Source organism: Solanum pennellii, chromosome 3 (assembly GCF_001406875.1).
Source record: "Solanum pennellii chromosome 3, SPENNV200".
Taxonomy (NCBI): Eukaryota; Viridiplantae; Streptophyta; class Magnoliopsida; order Solanales; family Solanaceae; genus Solanum; species Solanum pennellii.
The window spans coordinates 38,278,639-38,292,185 of record NC_028639.1 but is presented as its reverse complement, the minus strand read 5'-3'; the positions used below and the strand labels follow the sequence as shown (position 1 = coordinate 38,292,185).

Sequence of the window (13,547 nt, the reverse complement as noted above, 5' to 3'; positions counted from 1 at the left end):
CAAATGGTTTTCAAAGATGTTCAAAAACATGAATTCTTCTATCTTGACTTCTAGCCATGGGTTCTTGCTTAAAATGATTTGAATCAATGATTTATTATAAAATTGATATTAGTTTAATGTTTTTAGATCAAAATCTGTATGAACCCATGCAATACACGAAATCCTAATTTTGGCTATAATTTGGGTGATTTGATCATGGCTTAATTATGTTGAATTCTTTAGTGGATTGTATTGGGATTTTAAATCATGTATATATCATGGTAGAAATCTATATCGGCTTCCTGTATTTGATGATTTTTCATATTGTATATTGTTAGATCAATTGTATGGTTTAGTCATTGGTTTGTATTGTGTATATTGCTAATGGTATGAGCCTTTGTGAAGTCAATTGTTTGAGAAGGCTAAGGATTGGTGGTGTTGATGATGGTATGGTGGTAAGATAATCTAATATATTAGGCATTGAATTATGTTGATTGGTATGTTCCACTTATGGTGGCCGTACTTATGTGTTATAATTGTGATGAACATGGACTTGTCGGCGTTATTGTTATTATTATGAGAATTATGATTTTATAATGTTATGAATTATATAGTTGATCAATATGAAGTATGACTATGTGTGTATGTATACATGAAGTCAAAGTATGATTCGTCTAACAGGTTCTATGTGATCATGAGAGACTAGGGTGTTGTCTCTATAGGTATTGCTAGAGTATATTTCTATGTTTACATGGCTTTTCCTACATGATAATTGAATATTATTGTATAGGTGATATAAGGATTATAGTTTTGTCTTGCTTAGTAGATTGCATACCTCTACTTGATACCTGCTTAGTATGTGAATATGGACATCTTGACTTAGTAGGATTGAGCACCTTTGTCTTTTATGTGTATGAATAAATGTTGAATAAAAGTCTAGGATCTGTAGACTAAGATGGTACCCTTCTAAATATGACTACTAAATAACCTTGAACATGTTTAGAAGGTTAATTACTTGGAACCTTCATCAAAACTGAAGGTTATGATATCCTTGAAGTTGAAAGCCGTAATGGTACCCATCTTGTCACTACAAGAACAATTACTTTTTAACGAAAGGAAATCCGGTCGTTAAAAGTCCATATCCAGTCGTTAAAGGTCTATAACGACTGGAACGAAATTGGTCGTCACCGGTCGTTAAAAGCTCCGTCTCTAAAGGTTAACGACTGGATTGCATAGACGGTCGTTAGATATTACTTATCGACAACCATAAATCCGGTCACCACATTTAGTAACAACGACTACAAAATCCCGTCGTTGATTGTCATTTGGTTGTTAATATGTTGATGTAAAACCAAAATTTGTAGTCGTTTCAGTGGTCAGATTCTTTACTTGATTACATTTCTTTTACAGTTCCGTGTCTTAATATCTTTTTTTTTGGACAAGCCATAATAAATTTAATTTAAAATTTGTTAACTGTTTTGCGATGAACGAAAACATAATATAAAACTTAAATATAATTGTTCAACACAATATCTAATTAAAAAACATATTCACGATCTAAAAAATATAGATGTTCGACATAAATATTACAATCTATCGAATCCTAAAATTGAGAAAATAAAATAACTACATATATAGGTTAAAATTTCTCTAGATCTACACCAACAATAAAAATTTAATATATCTTTCTTTTCAGTTGGCTCCACAGTTCTTCAACAAGCTAAGACGTTTAATCTTCATCATCACATTCTTCATCATCTATTTTAATAAAAACAATTTGAGGTCAATTCGTGACAAAATGCCAGTTTCCTGTAATTTATAACTTTTAAAAAATAAATCAATCATTTATTACAAAACTCAACCAAAATACATGGGAAAAAAGCATTCTAATCAAGTCTTTTTGCAGATTACTATCATTTAGTCCTCCAAGTGAAGAATATCATTTTTTTACGAGACCCAACATGTTTGACTTGTTACAAGTTCTATAAAGAAATGATATCATATAAACATCAATCATCTCTCTCATTTTTAGAAGCAAATGTATAATGCATGTTCCATATTGCTGAAAAGATGATCCAACAATGTCTTAGCATTTTGAGAAATCCACCAGCGAGCTCTGCTATTGAACTATATAAACTACACAAATTCATTCATGTGACTGTGAAACTTATGGAGATAAAATAAAATGAGATAACCATCTTTCACATTTAAGAAATTCAAAAAGTTCAACAAATTTCGAGTTCATTATTCAAAACCTATAACACAATAAAGATTTAACATGCAACACAAATACTAAGGTGAACATGCAGGAAAGGAATTTAGTTGTGAACATAGGAATACATCCTGATTGGGATAAAGGTATGATCTATAAGCATGTAGTCTCCCTCATAATTGAATGTAGTACAACTAAAGTCTACCTTCCTTCTAAAATAAACTTACCATAGAAAGATAGACCACTCATTAGCAAAGCCCTTGTGAAAGATGAGCATTTGTCAATGACATAACTAAATTCATTGAAAAGTACACATCATAGCATATTTAATGAAAAGTTTGCTAACCTGGTGGAGGTGATGGACGCTGACGAACAAATATACTTTCAAGGCTATCATATTTACTATCTAGAATATCAATAAGCTTTTTCATTGATTCCTTTTCTTTTCGAGTTGTTTTCAGTTCTTCCAACAACACTGCCTTAGAAGTACTGTCACCTTTCAACTCCTTAGTTTTTATCCCACCGCCAAATCCAACTGCATGACTTTTGCATTGAGTTCCAAAGCAACGTTCCCCTACCTCAATATTGGTAAGAGATGGTTAAGATTGTACAAGCTCTTGAATTTCAGCCTATAAAATACAAGAATTGTATAATAATATTTCATCGAATCAATCCAGATTGAAAATGATAAATTAAATTTAACGATGAACAAACATATTTTTCATTGGTTTCTGGTTCGACAAGCTCATTTCCCTTTTTACGAGTCTCCAAGAAGATAGTTGCCATGTTTGGTGGATTACTATCTTTGCCTCCCTTAACAACAAAAAGAAAAGGTAAGTACTATAAGATCTTTTATACAAAAAGGAGGTTTCCTTGTAGGGTTTCATGATTTATTTACCAGTTCGTAAATATTCTCTCTTATAGGCTTTCTACCCATATGATGAGGCATACACAACTTAGACCTGTTGATTGTGTTTCTTGTACTTGATTTCTGCATTAAAATAAGCTACAATTATCACAAGCTTGTTTAATGGTTCTATTTTTATTCTGAAATTAAATTTGGCAACTACTTAATTTTGCATCCTCTTGATCACAAATGAAATAATATATTTAATCAAAAGAACTATTCCAAAAGAAATAAAATTATATTCATAAACTATGCAATCATATCTTAAACTTATCAGATAAAAAAATGTTCCTATAACAACCATTCTCAATCACTCTTGTCTACTCCTGTTGGAACATCTTTTAGAATCTGGTGCAATGATTTGGATTTCATATCCTTGTGCAGAGATCCTCTCCAATTGTTCCAAAGTTTTTTCATAAGTTTCAAAACATTATCTCTTTAATCATTCATGTTATCACAGTCAAACTTTTCCTGGAATAGCGAAAAATATCATCAGAACTTTATATGGGGAGGTACTGCTGATCTTAGAAAGACACCTCCCATGCTTATTCTTCTGATTCTAAACACTAAGTTTCAGTACCAGGAAGGGGTTAAGGACATTGCAATATGGATACTACTTAAGCAGGAAGCTTCTCATGCGCCTCTGCTTGGGAGATGTGCAGAGATAAGAAGGTCAAGGAAATGCTTTATTCGCAGATTTGTCATAAGATTGTTCCATTATTAAGATATCATTCCTAGTATGGATATATCTAAGACAAAAACTTCCAACCAATGAAAAGCTGATCACTTTTGGAATTGAACCAGCCAAATGTTTCTGTTGCATCAAGCAGTGATGGGATGATGTGAATCATGTTTTTACTAATGGTCGTTTTGCAGCCCATATTTGGAAATTTTGTGCAGGCCTCTAGGGAATTATTTACCAGCAAACACACCTGAAGCATCTATTGCTGAATTGGGGGAGTGACAATCATCACATTGAGATTCATAGAAACATCATCCAAGCACTTCCAATAATAGTATGTGGGAATATGTGGGAAAACCGGTGTTCAACCAAGTATGGAGGGAAGAAATGTAGTATCTCTAGTCTCAAGTACATGATCCTAGATAAAAGATATTCTCCACATATTGAATTCTAATTATTCAGCCATTTAATGGACCTCTAAATGGACAGAGGTCATTGACAAAGTTGAAGCTATAGGCATATTACTAGATTGACCATTGTCTCCTGGAACCCTCCTCCTATAAACACACTACAACTACTCCTTGGAAACTAAGATCACTCATTCAAGAACTGCAGAATCTTGCTAATCAGTGTGAATACTTCCAGTGTCTTCATGTTTACAGAGAAAGCAACAGCTTAGTTGACTTCTTACCCAAGCAGAGTAATAGACATGATATCATCCAACACTATTATACGTACAACCAACTACCAAATGAAGCAAGAAATAGCTTTCTTCTGGAAGGAATGGGCATACAGAACTTCAGAAGGAAGAAAATAAGAAGATTCAAACAGTCACCTTTACCTTTGCACAGTTCAAATTTTCATTTGGTTTTTCCTATTCAACAAGGTTTTGTCTAGGTTAGATATAGATTGTTCTTATTTTTGTGTATCTATTCTAAGGCCTGGGGGTGTTTCTAAGCCCCTGACCCCGCCAAGGGTCATTCAAAAAAAAAAAAAAGAACAAATTCCTTAGAAGTAGAAAATGGACGCAAACACAATAGAAAATCTAGTTAGGAATATGGGATGTAATGATTTACTACACATGGAAAGCAAGGAATTAGAACATATTAGGGGTAATGTTGTAATTCTTACTGTAACAGCTGCCCACATATGCTCAAGCTTGTGCTCTTCGATATCCATCCATGAGTGTACCCGCAACGGGCATATATTAAGATCACGAACTAGCAAACCCAAGTGTCTCGTAAACAAGGTCTGATTTGTCCCAACGACTCAATTTTGATAGAAAGTGACTTTAAACTTCTCTCCAGGTCTTAATCGCAGAACATTCTTACAAATGTTTGTTCCCCTCACCTTGGTTGTCCTATCATATTCACATGGACTTGCAAATTTTAAAGTAAGTCAACTATGCTCTTCGATATAAATTTACTCCAATACGTAGTTAAGTTTTTGGTGTCCAATTTTTAAAATATTACTCTATACAATGGCCTTTTCTTTTTATATCTATAAGTCCAAACATGCAAAATAACATTCATCTAGTTTTCGAAAAGTACCCATCAACAGTTCCAAACCAAGTGACAGCTAGACAAAATAGGTCAAACATTGCGCATTGCAACAGATAAGGCCTCAAGTTGCCAAAAAAATGTGATATAGAAATGGCAACTATCCGTGACTTTTTATTCTTCCCCCAACAAATTGTAATTCAAGAACCTCGGCTAACTCGCCATAATAGTTCATGTGGTTTTGTTCTTCACCGGTCTCACCTACTACAACCACTCCATAATTTTGAGTTTTTAGATATTGATCAGACTCTTTCACATGAAACCTATATCCATTAATAATATGACCTTTGAACCTTGTGACATATGGCATAGGGCCACGTGATAACGATAGTAAATCTTCCATTCTCTTACTATCATCATATTTGTATAATCCTGCAACATAACAACATCAAATAGCTTTTTAGAAAACAATATTTAATTGCATTCTTGATTTAAGATAACCAGTTAATTTCTACTAACCTTTTTTTGTAACGAAGTAATGAACTTTCTATTCCACTCCACATCTGAACTTTGGTGAGAGGTCTCACTATGAATTCATGAAAATTCACTAACAAAGAATTGAAGTTTTACATGTTATTTTAAATTGAACATATCGACAAGGTATAAATACATTATTAGATTAAGTCAATACTTACTCGAGGAAAGGTTGAATTTCATTACAATTCTTCAAAATATAATAGTGTGCGTCCTCTAAATCGTTTGAATCAAGTTTGTCTGGTGTGCTACCCTTCAAATTTTTTCAAATAAAACACTTCAAAAAGTGTAGGTATCTCTCTATTGGATACATCCATCGATACTGAATTGGTCCAGCAATCTTAGCTTCATCAGGTAGATGAATAGACAAGTGCACCATGACATAGAAAAATGCAGGAGGGAACACCTTTTCTAACTTGCATAATTTTTTTGGTATTTGAGCTTCTATTTGTTCCAAATCCTCTACGCACTAACATTTTGTTCCAAGCACTTTGAAAAAAATTGACAACTCAATAAGAGTTTCAGACACAGATTTGCAAAGCATACCACACATGGCAAGAGGGAGTAAATGTTGTAAAATTATATAACAATGATGACTTTTTAATCTTGAGAAAAATTTTTATCCTTAACTTGATACATTGAGACATATTTGAAGAAAAATCCATCTGGGAACTTCAAATTCTTCAAAAATTTGAAAATTTTTTGCTTATCTTCATCAGATAATGTGTAAGGTGATGCTGGTAACTCATATTTATATCCATTTCGTATCATAGGCAATTGTTTTCGTATTTTAATATTTTGTAAATCCAACCGAGTGCTAAAGGTGTCTTTTGTTTTCCCTGAGACATCCAATATAGTCCCCAAAATACTATCACATATATTCTTTTCAATGTGCAGCACATCAAGATTATGTCGCAACAATAAGGTTTTTCAATATAGAATGTCAAAGAATACACTCTTCTTATTCCAATTATCACCCCTTTTCTTGCGTGATACTTTAATATTCTTCTGTGGACCCCTTTTTAATTGTAACCAATCTAAGTCAGCAACCTGTTCAAGAATATCATCACCGGACAACATTTCAGGCGGTAGCCTGTGCTCAGCAGTGTTATCAAATGACGCTTTATCATTTCTCCATTTGTGATTAAGAGGAAGATATCGTCTATGGACCATATAACACTTTTTTTGGACATTTGTTAGCCTTGTATGGTGTGTTTTTTTATTGCAACATGGGCTAACGATTTTTCCTTTTGTACTCCATCTTGACAAATTTGCATATGCTGGAAAGTCATTAATGGTCCACAACATAGATGCATATAATGTAAAATTCTTTCTAGTTGATGCATCAAATGTCTTGACTCCTTTTTCCCATAATTCATTCAACTCCTCTATTAAAGGTTACAGATAAACATCAATTGCATCACCAGGACGCTCAGGGCCAGGTAAAAGCATTGACAAAATAAAGTTCTCTTGCTTCATGCAAAGCCAAGGTGGAAAATTATAGGGAATAAGTACCACGAGCCAAACGTTGCACGGACTTTTTGACATTCCAAATGGTTGGAAACCATCACTAGCAAGTCGAAGTCGTACATTACGTGGATCTGCAGCAAAAGATGAGTGAAGCTCATCAAATTTTTTCCATGCCACTGAATCAGCTGGATGCCTTATTATTCCGACATCAACTCTTTTGTCTTGATGCCATAATATCAAAGGAGATATCTTTGAGCACATATAATACCTTTGAAGTGTCGGCTTTAGAGGAAAATAACGTAAAATCTTGCATGGTATCTTTTTTCCCTTTTTCAATTTTTTTTCACCACTCTGTTTACCATCCTTCCATCTAGATGCACCACAAATTTTGCAAGATTGAAGACAATTATCATCCTTCCAATATAACATGCAATCATTCTTACATGCATCAATCTTCTTACAAGAAAGTCCAAGATCCCGAATAACCTTCTTTGCCTCATAATACGATTCCGGCAAATTTGTTACATCGAAAAATAGATCATCTTTCTAAAACTTCAACAACATTGTAAATGACTCATTACTCCGATAACGAATACTTTTACGGTGAAGCAATTGAACCAATGTAGAGAGCTTAGAAATTTTTGCACTTTCATATGATGTTAGATCAAGATTTTTCAAAAGCCTATAAAACTTTTTTGCTTCATCATTTTGTTCCTCCTCCAGAAAATCATCACCACTATTATTCATATTATCTACGTTAATATCGGGGTACAAATCTCTAAGCAAACCATCTATTTCATCCTCACCATCATCCTCTTTAAAGTCATTATCATCTATTTTTTCAAAATTTTATTGTTCTTCACCTGACATCTCCACATGGTGATACCAAAAAGTATAACTTGGTCTTATCCCATGTACTATTAAATGCGACCTAACCATAACACATGTTCTAGAAATTGCATTACCACATTTAATACATGGACAACGTATCAACTGCGGGTCTCCTAATTTTGAAAAAGCATAATCCAAGAAAGTCTCAACCCCATCTATATAAGCAATAGCAAGTCTATCTTTAATGAGTTCCATCCATTGTTTATTAGGCGCCATTATCTCCATGCATGTAAAATATATATAATAAAACATTAGTATAACATCAAAGTAGTGCTAATTAGATATAAAATTTTAGAGTTATAGATTCACACACACTAGATGCATATAGTTATATATGTATTACAACAAAAGATCATGAAAAAAAATTAATTAGTACTTCAACAAGAAACACAAATAAATATTCACAAGATGATAATAAAAAGATTATAAAAATTGGGATAGTCCAAATTACATAACAAACGACCCTAGCAATTAAAGAAGATCCAACATATGATAGTAAAAGACCAAATATTTCAAAAAAATAATTTTTACAGGTACATTCTAAACATCAATAGTAAAAGACCAATTACTTTTTACGTTTATGATTATGAACTTAATATAAAAAAGCAATTTCACAATTAATTAAAAAATTATATGTACAGGTTAGAGAACGCCTAAAATCTAATCTGATTATATTAAAAGAAGAGAATTCAAAGTCTTAAGAAAATAGGTGAAAGATTTTATATTTTTTTGTTTGTAGCATTTAAATTTTCTTACAGGTGTGTACATTCTTATTACCTATATTGAGAACATCAATGTTTTGATAGTGTCTGATAGTTTAACATTTTATGATGCTCATACCATAGTTCAAAAATCGATGAAACATAGTAAATGATCGCAACCAACAATACTTCTTAGAAAATAGCCAATAAAATTGAATTAAAAGCATAGCAAAACAAATGGCCACAAAAACTGAGACAAATACTGGAAATATTTTCAAAAACACATTAGTAAAGAAGAAAGTTTTAGAAAAAGAAAAAAATGTACCTTAATAAAAGAAATCAACAAAAAGACTTCAAAAGAATAGTTTTAAAGACACTTTCAACGATAATAGTAAGCACATCGACCGACATATTTGGAACCAAATCTTACAACAAAAAAGAAAGAAATATGTGAACATGAGATACATTACACAGGAAAAAAAATGAAATCCAATAAAGAGCTTATAAAAATCAATAAGCCACATGAAATTATATAGAAATAATTTCAGTATAGTCTTTCCAATATTATTTATTGCCTATTTCAAAGAATTCATCCATTTTCAATGATACTATATGCAGGTGATACTATATGCTGCTTTCGCGATGTCTCTGTATTTCCCTTTTATAGTTTCTATTAATTGTCTCGCTACTTTCATAAAAGTTAAGCCAAAATTATTGCACCAACTGAGTTGTCTCACATACATACTGGAATTAGAGGAACATAAAATTTAAATATGATTCAATATAAACAAGAAAAAACAAAACATGGAAATTTGCAAACAGGGTTAAAACAATAACTGTTGCCAAAGAATTAAGCAGAGAAATTAAGCACATAAAGAAAGAATTAGAAGAAGAAGAAAAGATGTGAAACTTAACTTGCAGTCACTTGAAAGAGTGTCATTGCATGAGAAGTGAAATAGAGGGAAATGATTAGAAAGAAGGCACGAAATGCTATTACGAAATAAAAAAAATCTGTAGTTACTATCAACCATAGTTAAGCACAAAAGCGAGAAATCGCTTCCCCGCTTCTGGACTGCAACACCTACTTTTTTTTTGCCATAGTTTCACTTCACTGCAAAAAAGCAATACAGCTTCACTTTGCTTCGCACTTTGAACAATGAAGCATTCGCTTTTGGTAACATTAAAAACAAAAGCCAACAATTGGATCAAAGAGAATTATATTCAATAGAGATGTTAGTGGAGAGTGATTTTTGAATACCGGGAGATTTGCCTTATTAACCAACAAAACTATTTGTAAGGTCAAGGCAACAACTACACAAAATAAGCTACGAAATGAAGGAAAATTGTGAGATTTGAGATGTTGTCCTGAAAGGGAAGGGGAATTCCAAGTAATGATTTGATTGCAATGATGTCTACCTTTATATACTAGTAAAGATATAAACAAGGACATTCATATATAGACACATGAAGATGTTGCTATCACTCCTATCAGAATGAGTTATTCATTGCTTAACAAACAAATGGATGAATACATTTCTAGGACACCACTCCTACAGTTGCAATAAAAGGACTCATCTCCACCAGAAAAATCAGAAGATTCATCACTACCCTCCTTATATTTTGAATGTGTTTAATCCAACACCTGCTTGGATGATATTTTGAACTGGCTAAACACTAAACCATGGAACAAGGGACCACAGGAACTATCGACATGAATAACAAGAAACGTAACAGGGTAAATCCATAGAGGACATATATAGGCAATACTGGCTGTGCTAGTGTATTATATATGGAAGACGAGGAATGATGCAATCTGGAAGCAGAGAATGCAGAGAACACAAGTGATAATGAAGAAAATACAACTTGACAGTAAAGTGAGAACATTGAAGTACTAAAGAGGAAGCATAGAAGGAAAGATAGGTATAAAGGAATTATATAAATAGTGAATGTACAGTTGTAGCTGTTGGAAATGCTTGGGATGGACTAGGTTGTTTTATTATTTTTTTTTCTTATTAGCTTGCTGTAACTGGGTTCTGTATGTTTGGGGATAAAGTGTGTTTGTTCAATCAAGAAAAATATGAATCATTATATAACAAAGAATTCTCAAACTCCCATTTCATAGGATCTCCTTCATTACCACCAAAACTTTATATCGATGAATACGATGAATTCTGAAGCCAATACAAGTCCAAACCATAACCTAAACCAACAAGTTCTGGTGGATCAGAAACAAAACATGGTCAAATTGGATTATTTGGTTGTAACCCAGTCCCAGTCACCCCTTTACAAGAATACATTTCCCTGCATACCCACAAACATATTACATAATTTAAGAGCATGTGGATCAATAACCTAGTAATGGAAAAACTTATGAATCATACAACATAAACTCAAAAATGGTCAAAATCAAAATACCCACATAACAATTTATGGTCAAAATCAGAATACCCACAAAAATTTTATGGTCAAAAACAGAATACCCACATAACAATTTATTGTCAATATCAGAATACCCACATAAATTTATGGTCAAAATTAGAATACCCACATAACAATTTGTGGTCAAAACAACATAAGACAACCTTTAAGGGAATTAAAGTCCAAGAATATTTCAGCAAGGAGCAAAAAACTCAACTGAAATTTGAAGGAAAAAGAAAGAGGCGACATTAGCAATTTAATAAAATACTTTGATTTAATTTATAAAGACCTTCATTAGAGATCTATAGCTTAATTTTTTCAAATAAACCTGAATTTTTCGAACGGTACCACCATTATTATGCTTTGTTTTGCTGATTTTTTCTCCAACAAATCAGTTCTGCGCTAGAATTAAGGGACTCTGAGTCACGATTCTGCATTTCTTTACTCCCGCATGTAGCTCTTTTCTCGCAGATTGAGGAGTTGGATTAACTTTCTTAGTTTGGTTTTATTATGTGGAAAAAGGGATGTTTTGTTATGTTTTTATGGAATGAAGGGTAATAGGGTGTGATCATCAGTTGGGGGTGGGGTAATAAGTCTTTTTGTGAAAAAAACTTATCAAAGTAAAAATATGTGTAATTTTTTTATACTTAACATCCGGGTATAAAAAATTTTGAGATGCGGATATTTTTGCTATACTAATATTACATTAAAATAGTCTTTTAACGACTGATTTTTTTTGACGTTATACATATACTTTTAACAACCGGAATTATATTGATTTGTCAAAATTTGGTCGTTAAATGTAATTTTTCTTATAGTGTGTGTGAATGATGGACTTAGGGATAGATTGGCTGCAAATACATGAAACTATCTCTAAGAAAGTCATTGCGCTATTCCTTTGACCATTGAGTTACAGCCCTAGAGGAACAATCTTTGTTATAGGTGTAATTGTTAGGTGAGACTAAGAAGTGTTGCCTTTTCATATGCCTTGTTGTATTGAACTTACTCTATGAGAACATGGCTTGCACCGAGTGAATATTCTTGTGGTAATGATTCTACTAAAGTAGACTATAATACAAAGATACCCTTGATATATCTTTACCATGTGCCTGCATGAGATGTGTCCTAGTTCTACCATTGGCAAGTAGAACACCCTTCCTCAGAGTAGGGTAGACTCTGGATTCCATGTCTAGAAAGTTTGGTCTATGTTTGTTAATGCCTATTTTCATCATGTGTTGTGCATTCTAGTGTTGGAGAAGTTCTACAACGTTTAGGTAGTTGAATGGAATGCTATCTAGACATGGCTCGAGTAGACTTTGAAGATGCTTGGATGTGGTTCCCCTAGTTCCTTCCCAAGACAATTATGTGAAGTCATCCAGTTGTTGAATGTATTTTAAATATCTTAATGCATATTGTTGTCTTAGGTAATGTATGTTGACTAAAAAGATCCGTAGCTAGGGTAGCTTTGAGGATAGATTAGGTGGTCTTTGATAGGGTGTATGAGTTGTCTCTTAATGTCTTACTCAAGTAAGTGTTAGAGCAATCTTGGGTAGAGAGTCCATGTGATTAAATGGGAATAATCTAATATCAGGTAGTCATAAGGATTATTTACGTGTGCTTGAAGAGGGTGTAGATGCGGTTTCTTCTTGTCATAGTGAAGTAAGTCATAGGATAACCTTTAGTAGGAGGGTTCTATGCTTATATGGTTTGAAGTGATGTTAATGTTGTATTATGGATTACTTTGAATATGTCTTACATGTGAAATTGGTGTTAAAAGTTGTTCTTATACTAGTTTTATAATGTTTTTCTTAAAAGAGTATAAAAGAGCATGTTTTATATGAATGTCCATTTTAGCATGGTTTTATGACATGTCACTACAATTAGTACATTTAATGTACTAATTCCATATGTTGTTTTAACTCAAAAGGTGAAGGTGGCAATTGCGATGAGCCTAATGGAAGCTTTGGAATATCATTCTCCTAAGCAAGTCTTGGTATGTCCTCACATGATTGAGCACATGGTTATGTTTAGATTTTTGTTTCAGAAGATGTAGTAATAGACATTAGTATTTTCATTTTATTCATGAATGGGCTGTGACCCAAGATTATTCATGTGTCTAAGATGGCTACAAGAGACTTAGCATTTCCTATGTTTCCTATAAAATAGATTCGAACTTGTTGTGAAAAGTTCTAATTCTTAGTTACTTTTAATATATATATGTATATATATATATATATATATATATATATATATA

The 13,547-nt window shown here is 32.7% G+C and overlaps 1 long non-coding RNA gene and 1 pseudogene across 1 annotated transcript; both read right to left on the bottom strand.

The window, feature by feature from the left end:
* Window positions 1-1,563: 1,563 nt before the first annotated feature.
* Window positions 1,564-3,078, bottom strand: LOC114076448 (annotated as a pseudogene).
* Window positions 3,079-4,896: 1,818 nt separating this feature from the next.
* LOC114076449 lies at window positions 4,897-8,501 on the bottom strand. Its single transcript, XR_003577379.1, has 3 exons — window positions 5,975-8,501; window positions 5,799-5,886; window positions 4,897-5,711 (listed from the first exon to the last, which is right to left on the bottom strand). It is a non-coding gene; the product is annotated as an uncharacterized LOC114076449 (long non-coding RNA).
* Between the last annotated feature and the right edge of the window lie 5,046 nt (window positions 8,502-13,547).